Here is a 17,720-nt window from a genome sequence, read left to right as displayed (position 1 = left end):
ACAAACTATTGGTGGCCTGCAATTTTCATCTCAGATAAGCAGATAACAATTAGATATTTGGAGCACAGCTGAAAAGAAATCCATGGAGTGGATATAGAATAGGCAGGCGTGAATTTCCATTTGAGACATACTGCCTAAACAGAGAAAGTCTCTGGGGGACTAAATGCAATCTTGATAGAATGTCTGCTTTTAAGTGGTAAAGTGAGGCAAACCAAGCTCATATGAACTATTCTATTTCATATACACACTGGGATCAAAGATTCCCAGTCTTTCATTCTTTTAACACCTATTTAAGGAGCATCTATTACAGGCCAAGCATTGTGCTAGGTATACGCTGGTGAACAAGATTTCTGCTCTTAAGGAACTTGTGCCCTAGTTACATTAATATCTTTATTCCAAGCACTCGGCAAAGTGTTAGCACATAGTAGATGCTCAGTAAAAGTCGATTGAGCTGAACTAATCTAATTTTGTAGCATTACCATAGCAGAAAGCCAGTAAAGAGATGATTTTTGTGATCAGAGATATCTACCCAATTCACCATGTGATTAACAGGGTACTACTTCTGAAGTTTTGAGGGAAAAGAAACTTTCTAACTAGAGTTCATCTAGTATTATACAGTATTAATTTAATGTCTTCCTGCTTAAAATATAGTTATCACTTCCAATTAGTACATTTAACAAAGGAGCAGGGTGTTAGTAGAAAATGTTTTTCAGGGTGGTATCCCTCATGCCAGGTCGAAAAATTAGCAAAAAGAATATAGCCTGGATATGTCAAATCACTATTGACAGGCTGACTATGGACTTGACATTGATTTAATACACAATCAAAACAAAGGGGAAGAAAAATGGAAAGACCATTCTATTTATATGATAATCAACTCTTAACAAGTACAGAGAGTTTATGTTTTGAAAGCATACCTTTCTTGAAGCCACTCAAAAGAGCTAGTGTTATGAAATAAAACTTCTTAGAGTTTTTTTCATAATATCTAGAAGCTGACTGGTGGGGTCAGGGTGATTGACGTCAGTATTGGCCACAAATATCACCACTTCTTCTGAACTCGGTTCAGCCTCAGCTCAAGGACTCAGTCCCCTTGCAGATGGAGGAGGCTATGTAACTAGTTTTGGCCAATGACATGTGATCAGCGATCTGTTTCCTTCCCAAGCTAAGGCTGTGAAAAGTTCAAAGGAATTCTTTACTCACTTTCTTCCTCTGCCACAGAGACTCAGTTGCTGTGTTCTGGGTGATACAGCTACAAGATGGTGAGCCCTCTGTCAATCTGGAGCCCTCTGTCAGTCCTGGAGTGACTGAAATAGAATGAGTCTGATTCACATGAAGCATGAGCAAGCAATAAACTTCTGTTGTGTTAAGGCACGGAGATTTGTTACTATACCATAACACAGCCTTTCCTGATTAAGGTAGTCAGGGAAGGCCCATAATACTCAGTCCAAGTTTCTGAGTAAGAGATAAAATAGATAATGAGTTCCATTAATTTGTCAGTAGTGTCTTTCATATTAAGGATGCTAGCCTGAGGTCTAGCTTTTTAATCACATTTAATCCAGATATCCCATAAGTTTTCCATCAATTGTCCTGTGAATTTTTTTAAAGTACCATATTTAACTTTTATCCATAAAGTTCCTATGCTTTTTAATGATGATCACTTTCCTCAACATCAATTGAATTTCTTAAACTAACCACACATTATTTTCATAAGCATTTTGACTAAAGCAAAACGTTCTGAATTATGAGCAGCATTAATTGAACATGTGCAGTTGTGAACAAAGAAGGGAGATGCTTCTGCAACTGCCCTGTCTCTAGAAAGTGGACCTTGTAGAAGCAGAAGCATTCCTAATTATTTTGATTTTTTTTTTTTTTCCACATTGGAAAAAGACCTTAACCTTGAAGGGCTGGTAGAATCTGAGAATTGTCATTTCTTATTTAAAGCTTTAGATAGTTAGTGACAGTTTTGAAGTCACTGTCTTTGCTCTTGTTTACCTTAATGGATTGTTAGGTAGGGCACACAGTCTGTTGTGTTTAATATTTTAATGCCTGTCTTCTTTCTTTCTACCTATCCAAAGCTAACACTCACAGTCCTACTCGACTCCAAGCTCCTCAGGAAATCTCCCCTGAACACACCAGCTGGAACGGTTCCTTTGCTTTTCCAAAATCTTATGTAAATTCATACCATTTATTTGGCATTGCTTGTAGAGAGTTTTACAGAATTCAAAAGCTGGAAAGGACCTAAGAATCATTCAACACAATCCTCTCATTTTGCAAATGAGGAAAGTAAAGTCCAGAGCTATTATATAATTTAGTTAAGTCACATAGTTAAGAGACACATTGGAAGCTATAAACCCAGTTCGCCCAATCCCCAGTGCAGTCCATTCCTTCGTGCCAGAAGTGCCTTCACATTAACTATCTGGGAGCGTTGGTTACCTTTTCCAGAGAACAGGTCATCTCACCAATAGTATATCTTGAGTTCACGGAACTCTTTCGTTACTTCAGTTTGTAGCTTAATTTATACACATTTTATATACTCTTTGGTAGACTAACTGGTTGTGTTTTAGGGAGTCACAGGCGAGAGCAGGAGTCCGAACCCGATCCCCAGCAGCCGGCCAGGGAGGCTTAACGGGGGTCACAGGTAGGGTCAGGAGACCTCAAGGAGAGAGAACGCCGAGTACGAAGTTGCGCAGTCGTCATCCGGGCATTGGCCGGGGGCTCCGTTGCCCCGCGGAGGGCGCCGGGGGGCGGGGCCGGACGGCCCGGGGCGGGGCGGTGGCTCGGGTCCTCCTGGCAGCACGCGGCGGCGCCCCCTCCCCTTGCGCCACGGGCCTCCTGGCGCAGTGCACGTCCCCGTCCCGCGCCTCCGCCCCCTCGCCCACTCGTTCCTTCCCGCCCTCTCCGCTTCGCCGGCCGAGCCGGCTTCCCCTCGGTCTCTCATGAATATTGAGCGGCCCCTGTTGTATTTCCCGAGCTCCATTGCGGAAGCCGAGGCTCGCCATATTGTGCGGCGGCGCCGGCAGCCGCGGCACCCTGTACCTGAGTCTCGCTCCGGCCGCGGCTAGCGCAGCCCCGGACTGGAGCAGGAGCCGGTGAGCGGGGCGGGCGGGTAGGCGAGGGGCGCGGAAGCGGCGGGCTCGGTCGCGCGTTAGCTCGGCGTGGCTGCGGGAGGCTGACGGCCGCCCCGGGGCCGGGGGGGGGGTGTGTTCGCGGGGGTGTGAGGAGAGATGGCGCCGCCACCCCCGGCCGCTCTCGGGGCGGGGATGGCGGGGGAGGCGGCTTCTCATTGTTCCCGTTTCTTCGAGGGTCTTGGCGGGGGTGGGGAGTCCAGCTTGGGGAGGACCCCGTGGGCGAATCTCGGGGATTCCTTCCTTCGTGCGAACCGCTCGCTCCTCTGCGCGGAGGCCGGGGCTGCGGTGCGGCCCCCTCGCCTCCCGGGGCGGGGACCCCAACCTCTCCACGTCCGCTCTCCGGGGGCGAACCGCGTGGAATGCAGGATTTTCCTCCCCGGGCTTCCCCCTCGCAGCCGGGTGTGTGTGTCCGCACTGTGGAGAGTGAGGTAGGGGCGCTTTGTGCAAATAGCCCGCTTCCCCCCGGGGTGCTGGAGTCAGGGTTCGAGTGTAGAGGCGCTCCTCGGCGTCGGGGTTCTCTGTAGGCTGCGGGGAGACCCCTCCTGGTTAAAACATTCCTGGACTGCCGCTTGCTTGCTCGGGAGTATCTGTTGCTGCTTTCTGAAACCTCGAGGTTGCCCCGGAGGAGTCGTGGGGGGAGGGGGTGTCTTGGTTTGTTTCTGATGGAAGCTTCGCGTTTTGAACCCAGTCGTGTACGCTGAGGTCTTTGGTACCGACTGTCGCCGGGCAGCCCTCGTCCTGGTTGTCAGGATCATTTCCCTCCTACAGACGTTGCATCCATGCTCCCAGAGATACTGTTAGTAAAAATTGGTCTCTAAAACTTTGAGGTTCATTCCGATTATTTGGCCCCTAAGACCAATTATAGGCTTATCTCCTTGAATCTTTTTGGGGTATCTATTGCCTGGCTGTTAGAAGTTTTAGAGAATGTGTACCTTTACGTGGTAAAATGGTTTGAAAATGTCAGGTTTCTCGAAGGTGTGTAAAGATACTTGTTTGCTGTGAAAAGGGTAGCTTTGCATTCGGTATTGTAGTAATATGGTTTACTTCTTTTAAAAAGTAAAAAAATTGAGACATGGTTTCATTGTTTTAGACTGAGAATTATGTTTAAAACTAATGTGTGTGTGATTTGCATCACACAGTCTACTTTTGGTAGTTCCAAGATGATCAGCTGGAATACTTAGTGTAATTGGCAGATAATCTACTTTCCTCACTTGCATTAGAGTGTAGTTGTTGAGTATTTTAATAACTTAGATTGGTGTTAGAGCTTGGTTTTAAAGTGAGTGTTTCATCCTTTGACTTATAAAGCATTTAAATGGCAGCAATATGACTCTTGGTTATTCCTTTTTTCCCCTAAAATTTTTACTTGTCACAATCAACAGGTATCTTTTAAAATCTTGTTTGTACACTTAATGTGATTTTTAGTAAAATAATGGGTAGTTATATAAGACTCCATTTTCCAAGGCTAACACAGCAAATATGGCCCCTTACTTTTTCTAAGGATTGGAGATAATTTCCTTCAGGTACCGTTGTGGAATACACATTTGAGGTAAATTATAGTAGTTGTGAGAGTGAAATGGAGAATTTATGAAGGAAAACTGCCTGAGTAGGCTAGTCCGCTTGAGTATTAGAAAAATATGCTGATGGTCCTCAAATGTGCTGCATAGAAAGATTTTAAATTAGAACCATTAATATACTGTAGGCAATGCAGACATTCAACAGACTGCGAATTTTGAGTTTTTTCCTCTGCCTGTGTGGAACACTCAGACTGCTAGCTCCCAGGTTTGTGTGGATAGAAATATGGAGCAGGTCAGCAAACATCTTTGGAATTTCATTTGTCTGTTACTGACCTGCAGCATGTGGTGTCAGGTCTGTCTCTTTAATTTGATTTATTCGTGATTTGTGTTTATATTATGCAGTCTTTGGAGTAAAGGTGATATATGTCTAATGAATAATATATAACCAGATGTTTCAGTGACAGTTTCTTTTCTATACATTAGCACAGAAGCATAATTCCTTCTAGCAAGAAAAGTGAGTTAACATTAAAATGCACTTTATTAAAATTACGGCAGCATTTCTGGTGTGACTTAAAGCACCTCACACCTTTGTATCGACTCATTTGTTAAATCTGGGGAAACTAGACAATGTATCACAGTTTGCAGTTTTTAAAAAGGGAAAAATACTGTGAGATTATGTACAGTCTGAGGGCATACAGATCTACACTTGATTTTTAATTAATGTTTGTTACGCATGGTGTGGAAGACAGACATTGTCGTCAGACATTAGTTATTTAATTTCCTGATGTTTTTCATTTCTTTGGAATCTTTCAAGATATCAATAAGTTATTATAGTAACTTATTGAATGTTTATTTGCATTTAAGTGAGTAGATCCCCATATAATTTGGGTACAAAGGTACAGTAAAATTTACCCTGTCCATTCTCTGTAGATCCAGATATCCTGTCTATTCCCCACTGTCCCACCCTCCCCCCAGACTTTCACTTTGTCTACCTAATGTGTCAGACGGGTCCTCTGGTGTCTCTTGTAAGGTGTATAGCTTGGTTGATTTTACATGGATATACTGACTGTGGTAATGGGACTTTTGGCAGTTAAGTAGCAGCTCGTGTTAGTATGTCCATGGGCAGGAGCTAGGTGATGAGTCCCCGAATTATGCTAAGGGAGTAGGTGGCCCCCTCTCCACTTATATGCTTTGTGGAGGAACCTCAGTGGAACTGGCATGGACTTTCAACTTTAAAATTTTTTTCACTTCTCTTTTGTCTTATGGATGTTAGGCAGCCGAAGTGGACTAATATGTCTCGGGCTAGTGATACCTTTTCTTGGATGCTCAGGAACTATATACATACGTTACTAAGAATTCTGAGAAAGATTCTCATTGCTTGAATTTTCCTTCTCTCTACGTATCTGCCATTTTGTCATAATTTTTAAAAATCAATTTATTAAGTACAATAATGAAAAATTATTATTATTATTTTTTTTGCGGTACGCGGGCCTCTCACTGTTGGGGCCTCTCACTGTTGTGGCCTCTCCCGTTGCGGAGCACAGGCTCCGGACGCGCAGGCTCAGCGGCCATGGCTCACGGGCCCAGCCGCTCCGGGGCAGGTGGGATCTTCCCGGACCGGGGCACGAATCCGTGTCCCCTGCATCGGCAGGCGGACTCCCAACCACTGCGCCACCAGGGAAGCCCGAAAAATTATTTTTGATATTAACCTCAGATTAAATTGTCTAATGAGGGCATTTTATTAAATGAAGTAACAAACCATAACATTTGAACAAAGCATTTTGGTCGTTTGTTTTCAACAGTTGTGTTGATTTGGGGCTCTTCTGCAAGAGGGATTTCTTTTTGTTCCTATGCTGTAGCGTGTAGTTATAGTTTATGAAGAAGTTGGATTCTAAACGTCAGTGCATAAAATGAAAAACACATGTAGTAAGAAATTATGCTTGAAAATCCCTTAGGATAGGAAAACATACCAATAAGTTCAGTTCAGCTTTAGTGTTGGAATAGATTGTTGTTTCTTTTGTTGAACACTAGATGAAGTAGTCAGCCTGCAGTATGGGCTGTGTTGAACACAGCAAAAAGAAAAAAAGTCTTTAAATATAAGAATCACATTCAGCGTGGCATCATGCTCATACCAGGAGAGGCTTGTGGGAACTGAGACCACTGAGGAACAGCAGACCAGCTCCACTATCTCACATTTTCTCTAGGATACATGTGCTCTAGTGAGAGGATGTGGGGGTGTGTGCTTGGAATAGCCTGAACTGTTTAAATGTTTCTCGTTTCCTCTCTTTTTTTTTCCTTTGCAAGCTGGATAGTTTAAATCACAAAAGTTAAATGATTTTTTTGTTGCAATTTAATAGACATTAATTTAAAGGGTTTGGTGGTTTTTTTTCCCTAAAATATATTTTACCTATAACTCTAATGTTCCTTTGCTTTTCCCTTCAGTAAAGAAGCAAGGTATCTCAGAGGAGAGCAGCTAGAATCACTGTGATTAACAATGTATTAGTGTCCAACAGAGAAAACAAACTTCAATAGGAATTTGAACAGAGGGGATTTAATATAGGGAGATGGGTAGATGAGTGTTAAGAGCAAAAAGAGAACGTTATAGTAATCAGGTAAAGAGCTCAGAAAAGAGGTTCTACTGGCCTGGTTCTGAACTTTTGAGGTCAGCCTTGTTGAACTGCTGATTAGTTCTGGGGGATACTGAAAGAAGCTGGAGGCTGGAACCAATTGCTGCTGCCAGTAACTGGAAGGAAGTCCCCTCACCCATCTTCCTGCTTTCCCATCTCCATTCATTACCTCCATTGGCAAAGCCTAACAGGGAGCCCCCTGGCAGAAGAGTTGGTGAAATACAGTTGCACAGTCTCAGCCTAAGCACCACAGAGCAGTCTAGAGTGGTGGTTTTGGAGTTGAGAAACAGGGAGTAAATTACCTGCACAAGTAGTATAGATTCAAATAATTTAAATAGGGAATCCTGTCCTTACCTTGCCTGTTCAAAAAACATATATTGATTATGTTCTGTGTGCCAGACCTTCTGCTAGGGATTAGGGATAGAAAAATGAAGCGAATAGGGTCTCATTCAATTGAATAAGCAGAGATGACAAACTACCATACAGTGTGTTAAATGCAGTAACAGATAAGTGATATGCTTTGGGAACCCAAAGGACATAGCAGCCTACTTGCCTCTTCTCTTCCCAGCTAAACCTAATGACTACTGTTTTTATTTGGTATCTTGATCAAATCCAGTTTCATTCTGTTTGACTGCTGTCCTATGAAAGCTGTTTCTCTGAGATGCCTCAGATTTATCATGCAGTTATTGTCATTAGTTAAGCATTTCTCTGTGCTTTATTTTTCTAGATTATAAAGACCATCATTTTCTCTGTACTTACAGCCTAGCCTAGTATTTCACACATAGAAGATGTTTGAGGAATATTCATTTTTGCAGTGGATAATGGGAATTAAAGTATTGCTCATTACCTTTGTAGACATTGTTTCCTCCTTCCAAGGTCACTAGAAAATAGTTTGGCTAGAGTGTTATGATCTTATAGATATGAGAATTGAAAGATTTAAATAATTGGTTAATATAAACTATATAGTACAAGTAACTGATCTACAAATAGGACTTTGGATTTCTGATGTGTTGTATTCCAGATCCAGCAGTTTTGGCAGGGATTTTGTTTGATGGCTAAATAAAATCCTCTTCTACTTCTCATTTTAGAGCCTAATGTTCTAAAATCTCAAATTATTTTGGGGTGGGGGGAGGAAGAAAAGAAGCCCCTCCTTTTATTTCTTAAAAATAAAAACATCATGCAGTTTCTATTTACATTGTTCTTTTTAGCTGTCTACTGTTTTCTTTTTTCTACTCACTGTGTTGATTACACTACCTCTATTAGCTATTATAAAATGTGCAAATCTGCATACTTCATTTCGACTTCTTTTTTAGAAGAGTATTCTGCGTGTTTCCCCCACCATACACAGACTATGTTGATTTAACTTAAAACCAACTGATTTTTCACTTATAAAAAGATGTATGCCTCCATGCCAGTAATTGCATTAAATCCTCACTATTTACACTATTTACTGTATAGAGTCTAATTCAGTCTGGGACGGCTGTCTGTATAGAGTCTAATTCAGTCTGGGACAGCTGTCTGTATAGAGTCTAATTCAGTCTGGGACGGCTGTCTTGGAATCCAGCCAAATGTTTTGTAGGCTTTCCTGTATTACAGAAGGGGTAGTGTTGTGTATAGTAGAAGGAGCTTCAGAATTGAAGGCAGGAGGCTTGGTTTCTAGGTCTGGTTCCACTACTAGCAAGATTCTTGACCTTTCTGTTTTCTTTTCTATAAAAATAATAATAATAAAAAAATAGCACTCTCTTGACCTTCCATGTTATTTGTAAAGGTTTAAGAGGTAATGTAAAGAGCATTGTAAATGTAAGAGGGTGTATTTGAAGAAAGAGAGAGGGACAGATTGATCTGTGGCATGGATCTTGAAAGAGAGAAAGACAGATTGATCTGCGGCATAGTTGTGTGTCTACTTTCAAGTTTTTGAGTCTCCATATTTAAAAGAAGATTTTTAGGGTGAAATGGAGTGTGGGAGGAGTTGTAGATGTCCTATAACCCTACTTTTCCCAAGTCTGGTCAATAGTGTAGTATTCCCAATCTCCTTAAATAATTGTCTGTTAAGGTTGATGTGCTTCATTAATTTCCTTTCACCAGGGCTAAATATCTTATGTCATGAGACAATACCCCAAATTTATACACTTAGGCACAGAACTACCACTTTGCAGATTGTTTAAATGACAAGGGCCTAAGGTAGTAGAAGAAATAGATGCTGTTACTATTTTGACTGGAAATTACCTATTTTGGTTTTGTTTTATTTATGTTGTTTTATAATACCAATTACAGAAAATCTCCGTGCTTTTATTTATTTTTTTGGTTACGTCAGGTCTTAGTTGCGGCACGTGGGCGCTTTAGTTGTGGCATGTGAACCCTTAGTTGCTGCGTGCATGTGGGATCTAGTTCTCTGAACAGGGATCAAACCTGGACCCTCTGCATTGGGAGCTTGGAGTCTTAACCACTGCACCACCAGGGAAGTCCCTCTCTGTGCTTTTAAAAAGACACTTAGCAAGATTAGAAATTATACCTGTTGTTTAGTTTTTTTTTATTAACACCTTTATTGGAGAATAATTGTTTTACAATGGTGTGTTAGTTTCTGCTGCATAACGAAGTGAATCAGCTATACATACACTTATATCCTCATATCTCCTCCCTCTTGCGCTTCCCTCCCACCTTTCCTATCCCCCCCCCCCCCCGCCAGGTGGACACAAAGCACGGAGCTGATCTCCCTGTGCTGTGCAGCTGCGTCCCACTAGCTATCTGTTTTACCTTTGTAGTGTGTAAATGTCCATGCCACTCTCTCACTTCGTCCCAGCTTACTCTTCCCCTCCCCATGTCCTCAAGTTCATTCTCTAGGTCTGTGTCTTTATTGCTGTCCTGCCCCTACGTTCTTCAGACACATTTTTTTTTTTTTATGATTCCATATATATGTGTTAGCATATGGTATTTGTTTTTCTCTTTCTGACCTCACTCTGTATGACAGTCTCTAGGTCCATCCACCTCATTGCAAATAACTCAATTTAGTTTCTTTTTATGTTGTTTAGTTCTAATGAATTTAATTTCTTATCCTTGATCTTAAAAAGTTTTTTTTGTTTCTTTGTGGGTAAATATGAACAATTTTTTTTGAATTTTATTTTATTTTTTTATATAGCAGGTTCTTATTAGTTATCCATTTTATAGATATTAGTGTATATATGTCAATCCCAATCTCCCAGTTCCTCACACCACCACCACCACCACCATCATGCCCCGCCACTTTTCCCACTTGGTGTCCATACATTTGTTCTCTACATCTCTGTCTCTATTTCTGCCCTGCAAACCGGTTCATCTGTACCATTTTTCTAGGTTCCACATATATGCGTTAATAAACAATATTTGTTTTTCTCTTTCTGACTTACTTCACTGTGTATGACAGTCTCTAGATCCATCCACATCTCCACAAATGACCCAATTTCATTCCTTTTTATGGCTGACTAATATTCCATTGTATATACGTACCACATCTTTATCCGTTCGTCTGTTGACGGACATTTAGGTTGCTTCCATGACCTGGCTATTGCAAATAGTGCTGCAGTGAACATTGGAGTGCATATGTCTTTTTGAATTATGGTTTTCTCTGGGTATATGCCCAGTAGTGGGATTGCTGGGTCCTATGGTAATTTTATTTTTAATTTTTTAAGGAAGCTCCATGCTGTTCTCCACAGTGGCTGTATCAATTTACATTCCCACGAACAGTGCAAGAGGGTTCCCTTTTCTCCATACCCTCTTCAGCATTTGTTGTTTGTAGATTTTTTGATGATGCCCATTCTAACTGCTGTGAGGTGATACTTCATTGTAGTTTTGATTTGCATTTCTCTAACAGTTAGTGATGAGCAGCTTTTCATGTGCTTCTTGGCCATCTGTATGTCTTCTTTGGAGAAATGTCTACTTAGGTCTTCTGCCCATTTTTTGATCGGGTTGTTTGTTTTTTAATATTGAGCTGCATGAGCTGTTTATATATTTTAGAGATTAATCCTTTGTCCGTTTATTCGTTTGTGAATATTTTCTCCCATTTTGAGGGTTGTCTTTACGTCTTGTTTGTAGTTTCCTTTGCTTTGCAAAAGCTCTTAAGTTTCATTAGGTCCCATTTGTTTATTTTTGTTTTTAATTGCGTTACCCTAGGAGGTGGATCAAAAGAGATCTTGCTGTGATTTATGTCAAAGAGTGTTCTTCCTATGTTTTCCTCTAAGAGTTTTATAGTGTCCAGTCTTACATTTAGGTCTCTAATCCATTTTGAGTTTTTTTGTGTGTGTATGGTGTTAGGGAGTGTTCTGATTTCATTCTTTTACATGTAGCTGTCCAGTTTTCCCAGCACCACTTATTGAAGAGGCTATCTTTTCTCCATTGTATATCCTTGCCTCGTTTGTCATAGATTAGTTGATCATATGTGTGTGGGGTTATCTCTGGGCTTTCTATCCTGTTCCATTGATCTTTATTTCTGTTTTTGTGCCAGTACCATACTGTCTTGATTACTGTAGCTTTGTAGTATAGTCTGAAGTCAGGGCGTCTGATTCCTCCAGCTCCATTTTTTCCCTCAAGACTGCTTTGACTATTCGGGGTCCTTTGTGTCTCCATACAAATTTTAAGATTTTTGTTCTAGTTCCGTAAAAAAATGCCATTGGTAATTCGATAGGGATTGCCTTGAGTCTGTAAATTGCTTTGGGTAGTATAGTCATTTTTGCAATATTGATTTTTCTAGTCCAAGAACATGGTATATCTCTCCATCTGTTTGTATCATCTTTAATTTCTTTCATCAGTGTCTTACAGTTTTCTGCATACAGGTCTTTTGTCTCCCTAGGTAGGTATTTTATTCTCCCTTATTCTCCCCTAAGTATTTTATTCTTTTTGTTGCAGTGGTAAATGGGAGTGTTTCCTTAATTTCTCTTTCAGATTTTCATCATTAGTGTATAGGAATGCAAGAGATTTGTGTGCATTACTTTTGTATCCTGCAACTTTACCAAATTCATTGATTAGCTCTAGTAGTTTTCTGGTGGCATCTTTAGGATTCTCTGTGTATAGTATCATGCCATGTGCAAACAGTGACAGTTCTACTTTATCTTTTCCAATTTGTATTCCTTTTATTTCTTTTTCTTCTCTGATTGCAGTGGCTAGGACTTCCAAAACTCTGTTGAATAATAGTGACAAGAGTGGACATCCTTGTCTTTTTCCTGATCTTAGAGGAAATGCTTTCAGTTTTTCACCATTGAGAATGATGTTTACTGTGGGTTTGTTGTATATGGCCTTTATTATGTTGAGGTAGGTTCCCTCTATGCCCACTTTCTGGAGAGTTCTCATAGATGGGTGTTGAATTTTGACAAAAGCTTTTTCTGCATCTATTGAGATGATCATATGTTTTTTATTCTTCAGCTTGTTGACATGGTGTATTACATTGATTTGCGTATTTTGAAGAATCCTTTCATCCCTGGGATAAATCCCTTTTAATGTATTGTTGGATTCTGTTTGCTGGTATTTTGTTAAGGATTTTTGCATGTATATTCATGAGTGATATTGGTCTGTAATTTTCTTTTTTTGTAGTATCTTTGTCTGGTTTTGGTATCAGGGTGATGGTGGCCTCATAGAATGAGTTTGGGATTGTTTCTTCCTCTGCAGTTTTTTGGAAGAGTTTTAGAAGGATGGATATTAGCTCTTCTCTAAATGTTTGGTAGACTGTGAAGCCATCTGGTCCTGGACTTTTGTTTGTTGGAACATTTTTTTTTTTTTTAGCGGTACACGGGCCTCTCACTGTTGTGGCCTCTCCCGTTGTGGAGCACAGGCTCCGGATGCACAGGCTCAGCGGCCATGGCTCACGGGCCCAGCCGCTCCGCGGCATGTGGGATCTTCCTGGACCGGGGCACGAACCCGTCCAGGGAAGACCTGTTGGAACATTTTTTTTTGTTTTTTTTTTTTGCGGTACGTGGGCCTCTCACTGCTGTGGCCTCTCCCATTGCGGAGCACAGGCTCTGGACGCTCAGGCTCAGCGGCCATGGCTTACAGGGCCAGCTGCTCTGCGGTATGTGGGATCCTCCCAGACCGGGGCACGAACCCGTGTCCCCTGCATCGGCAGGCAGACTCTCAACCACTGCGCCACCAGGGAAGCCCCTGTTGGAACATTTTAAATCACAGTTTCAATTTCATTACTTGTGATTGGTCTGTTCATATTTTCTATTTCTTCCAGGTTGTCCATTTTATTGGCATAGAGTTGCTTGTAGTAGTCTCTTAGGATGCTTTGTATTTCTGCGGTGTCTGTTGTAACTTCTCCTTTTTCATTTTTAATTTTATTGATTTGAGTTCTCTCCCTTTTTTTCTTGATGAGTCTGGCACTGGTTTATCAATTTTGTTTATCTTCTCAATGAACCAGCTTTTAGTTTTACTGATCTTTGCTGTTCTTTTCTTTGTTTCTATTTCATTTATTTCTGCTCTGATCTTTATGATTTCTTTCCTTCTGCTAACTTTGGGTTTTGTTTGTTCTTCTTTCTCTAGTTCCGTTAGGTGTAAGGTTAGTTTGTTTATATGAGATTTTTTTTGTTTCTTGAGGTAGGCTTGTATAGCTATAAACTTCCCTCTTGGAACTGCTTTTGCTGCATCCCATGGGTTTTGAATCGTCGTGTTTTCATTGTCATTTGTCTCTAGGTGTTTTTTGATTTCCTCTTTGATTTCTTCAGTGATCTCTTGGTTATTTAGTTATGTATTGTTTAGCCTCCGTGTGTTTGTGTTTTTTACGTTTTATTCCGTGTAGTTGATTTCTAATCTCATAGTGTTGTGGTCAGAAAAGATGCTTGATACAATTTCAGTTTTCTTAAATTTACTGAGGCTTGATTTGTGACCCAAGATGTGATCTATCCTGGAGAATGTTGCGTGCGCACCTGAGAAGCAAGTGTAGTCTGCTGTTTTTGGATGGAATGTCCTATAAATATCAATTAAATCTATCTGGTCTGTTGTATCATTTAAAGCTTCTGTTTCCTTATTTATTTTCATTTTGGATGATCTGTCCATTGGTGTAAGTGAGGTGTTAAAGTCCCCCACTATTATTGTGTTACTGTCAATTTCCTCTTTCATAGCTGTTAGCAGTTGCCTTATGTATTGAGGTGCCCCTATGTTTGGTGCATATATATTTATAATTGTTATATCTTCTTCTTGGATTGATCCCTTGGTTATTATGTAGTGTCCTTGTCTCTTGTAACATTCTTTATTTTAAAGTCTATTTTATTTGATATGAGTATTGCTACTCCAGCTTTCTTTTGATTTCCATTTACATGGAATATCTTTTTCCATCCGCTCACTTTCAGTCCTAGTTCTGAAGTGGGTCTCTTGTAGACAGCATATATATGGGTCTTGTTTTTGTATCCATTCAGCAAGCCAGTGTTTTTTGGTTGGAGCATTTAATCCATTCACATTTAAGGTAATTATCGATATGTATGTTCCTATGAACATTTTCTTAATTGTTTTGTGTTTGTTTTTGTAGGTCCTTTTTTTCTCTTGTGTTTCCTACTTAGAGAAGTTCCAAATGCTCTACAAGCATTTGTAGTAGAGCTGGTTTAGTGGTGCTGAATTCTCTTAGCTTTTGCTTGTCTGTAAAGCTTTTGATTTCTCCATGGAATCTGAATGAAATCCTTGCCAGTTAGAGTAATCTTGGTTGTAGGTTCTTCCCTTTTATCACTTTAAATATGTCATGCCACTCCCTTCTGGCTTGTAGAGTTTCTGCTGAAAAATCAGCTGTTAACATTATGGGAGTTCTCTTGTATGTTATTTGTTGTTTTCCCTATTGCTTTCAGTAATTTATCTTTGTCTTCAATTTTTGCCAATTTGATTATTATGTGTCTCGGCATGTTTCTCTTTGGGTTTATCCTGCCTGGGACTCTTGTGCTTCTTGGACTTGGTGGCTGTTTCCTTTTCAATGTTCGGGAAATTTTCAACTATAATGTTTTCAAATATTTTCTCAGGTTCTTTCTCTCTCTCTTTTGCTTCTGGGACCCCTATAATGAGAATGTTGTTGTGTTTAATGTTGTCGCAGAGATCTCTTAGGCTGTTTTCATTTCTTTGCATTGTTTTTTCTTCATTCTGTGCCATGGCAGTGAATTCCACCAGTCTGTCATCCAGGTCACTTATCCATTCTTCTTCCTCAGTTGTTCTGCTATTTATTCCTTCTAGTGTATATTTCATTTCCATTATTGTATGTTTGTTCTTTAATTTTTCTCACTGTTTGTTCTTTAATTCTTCTAGGTCTTTGTTAAACATTGCTCGCGTCTTCTCGATCTTTGCCTCCATTCTTTTTCCGAAGTCTTCGATCATCTTCACTATCATTATTCTGAATTCTTTTCCTGGAAGGTTGCCTATTTCCACATCATTTAGTTGGTTTTCAGCCATTTTATCTTGTTTCTTTATCTTGTACATAGCCCTCTGCCTTTTCATCTTGCCTGTATTTCTGTGAATGTGGTTTTTGTTCCACAGGCTGCAGGATTGTAATTCTTGCTTCTGCTGTCTGCTTTCTGGTGGCTGAGGGTATCTAAGAGGCTTGTGCGAGCTTCCTGATGGGAGGGACTGATATGTTTTGCTCTGGTGGGCAGAGCTCAGTAAAACTTTAATCCTCTTGTTTGCTTATGGGTGGGGCTGGGTTCCCTCCCTTTTGGTTGTTTGGCCTGAGGCGACCCAACACTGGAGCTTACCCAGCTCTTTGGTGGGTCTAATGCGGACTCTGGGAGGGCTCACACCATGGAGTACTTCCCAGAACTCCTGCTGCCAGTGACCTTGTTCTCATGGTGAGACACAGCCACCCCCCACCTCTGCAAGAGACCCTCCAACACTAGCAGGTAGGTCTGGTTCAGTCTCCTGTAGGGTCACTGCTCCTTCCCCTGGGTCCCGATATGCACACTACTTTGTGTGTGCCCTCCACGAGTGGAGTCTCTGTTTCCCCCAGTCCTGTCAATGTCCTGCTATCCAATCCCGCTAGCCTTCGAATCTGATTCTCTAGGAGTTCCTCCTCCCGTTGCCGGACCTCCAGGTTAGGGAGCCTGACGTGGGGCTCAGAACCTTCACTCTGGTGGGTGGACTTCTGTGGTATAAGTGTTCTCCAGTTTGTGAGTCACCCACCCAGCAGTTATGGGATTTGATTTTATTGTGATTACCCCCTCCTACCATGTCATTGTGGCTTCTCCTTTGTCTTTGGATGTGGGGTATGTTTTTTGGTGAGTTCCAGTGTCTTCCTGTCAGTGATTGTTCAGTTAGTTGTGATTCTGGTGCTCTCTCAGTGAGAGCACGTCCTTCTGCTCCGCTATCTTCAGTGTCGATCTTAAAATTTTTAACTGACATATTTGTGAAGAAAGCATGCCTCATAGAATTAGTGGAAAGATGCTTTTTTATTTTTGTGAGGTACTGTTCTCTAGGAATGTTTCCTCTTGTGATTGTAAAATAATGGAAGCATGTTAAAGGCTCTCAAATATTGATAGTTGAATTTTGTCTAAAATATTAAGACTAAATTTCTCTATTCTTAATGTTATTATGATCAGTTATGTTTGTATTCAGATGTGGGTCTCATTTACCAGTTTGAGTTAACTAGTCATAATTTATCAGTTTAGTGTCCTGAAATATTTTTTTTTCCTGAGAAGTCTCTATAACTAGAAAATTTAATGTTACAGTTTTGTATAATTTAAATAACATGATTGTCAATTCCAGTTTACTTATTCTGAAGCCTTTGAGTCAAGGATACTGGAATAATTGATTTAGGAGAATTAAGACAATATGGTTGTGCCAGTGAGAAAAAAACAGTTTTACAGAGTCAAGAAGCTGTCATTCACTTCTTAAATGGATTGTTTTTAGTTTTAATCCCTATGTGCAAAATAGTGCTTAGTCCTTTGGAAAGTAATTAAGAGCTAAGAATGGGGAAAAAATCCATGAATTAAGTTGTCTTTTTAATGAAATATAATAACTTTCAGTTGTCACTTTATTAATTAAAATTTTTTTACTGGAAAATTTAAGAAATGGAAAAAATCATGCTTTCAATACTCAGTTTTAATTGCTCTTAAATTTTGATGTATTTCCGTTTGGAAATAAATTTTAGCCTTTGGCTTTTGTTTTGTTTGAAACATAGTTTTAACTGTCTTTTGTATATAGACTTAAATTTATGTTTATTTTAAAATCTAACTTTAGATATCACTAACATTTTCTATGCCATAACCAATTTGGTAACATTTTTGATGATTACATAATATTTCAGGTGGATGTACCATAGTGTATTTATACACTTCCTTGTGGTTGGATCCTAAGGTTCCTTTTAGCTTTATGTTGATGGTAGGGAAGTACAACATTCATTGTGGCAACCAGATGGAAGTAATTAACAAGTAGTACCTATTGTCTCCATAAGTTTATCTTTGCAAGAATAAACCTGTGTTTTTTTAATTGAAGTATAGTTGATATACAATGGTGTGTTAATT

The 17,720-nt window shown here is 40.3% G+C and overlaps 1 protein-coding gene across 1 annotated transcript in view; it reads left to right on the top strand.

Moving 5' to 3' along the window:
- The first annotated feature begins 2,821 nt into the window (after positions 1-2,821).
- Positions 2,822-17,720, top strand: part of RNF2 (ring finger protein 2) — a 54,535-nt gene continuing 39,636 nt past the window's right edge. The window contains exon 1 of the mRNA XM_082860745.1: positions 2,822-3,089. The gene's annotated coding sequence lies outside the window, so the exon portion shown is untranslated. The remainder of the gene's footprint in view (positions 3,090-17,720) is intronic.

Source organism: Leucopleurus acutus (genome assembly GCF_964270905.1).
Source record: "Leucopleurus acutus genome assembly, chromosome: 2".
NCBI classification, from domain to species: Eukaryota; Metazoa; Chordata; class Mammalia; order Artiodactyla; family Delphinidae; genus Leucopleurus; species Leucopleurus acutus.
The sequence above is the reverse complement of the archived record's forward strand: the minus strand, read 5'-3'. Positions and strand labels throughout refer to the sequence as shown.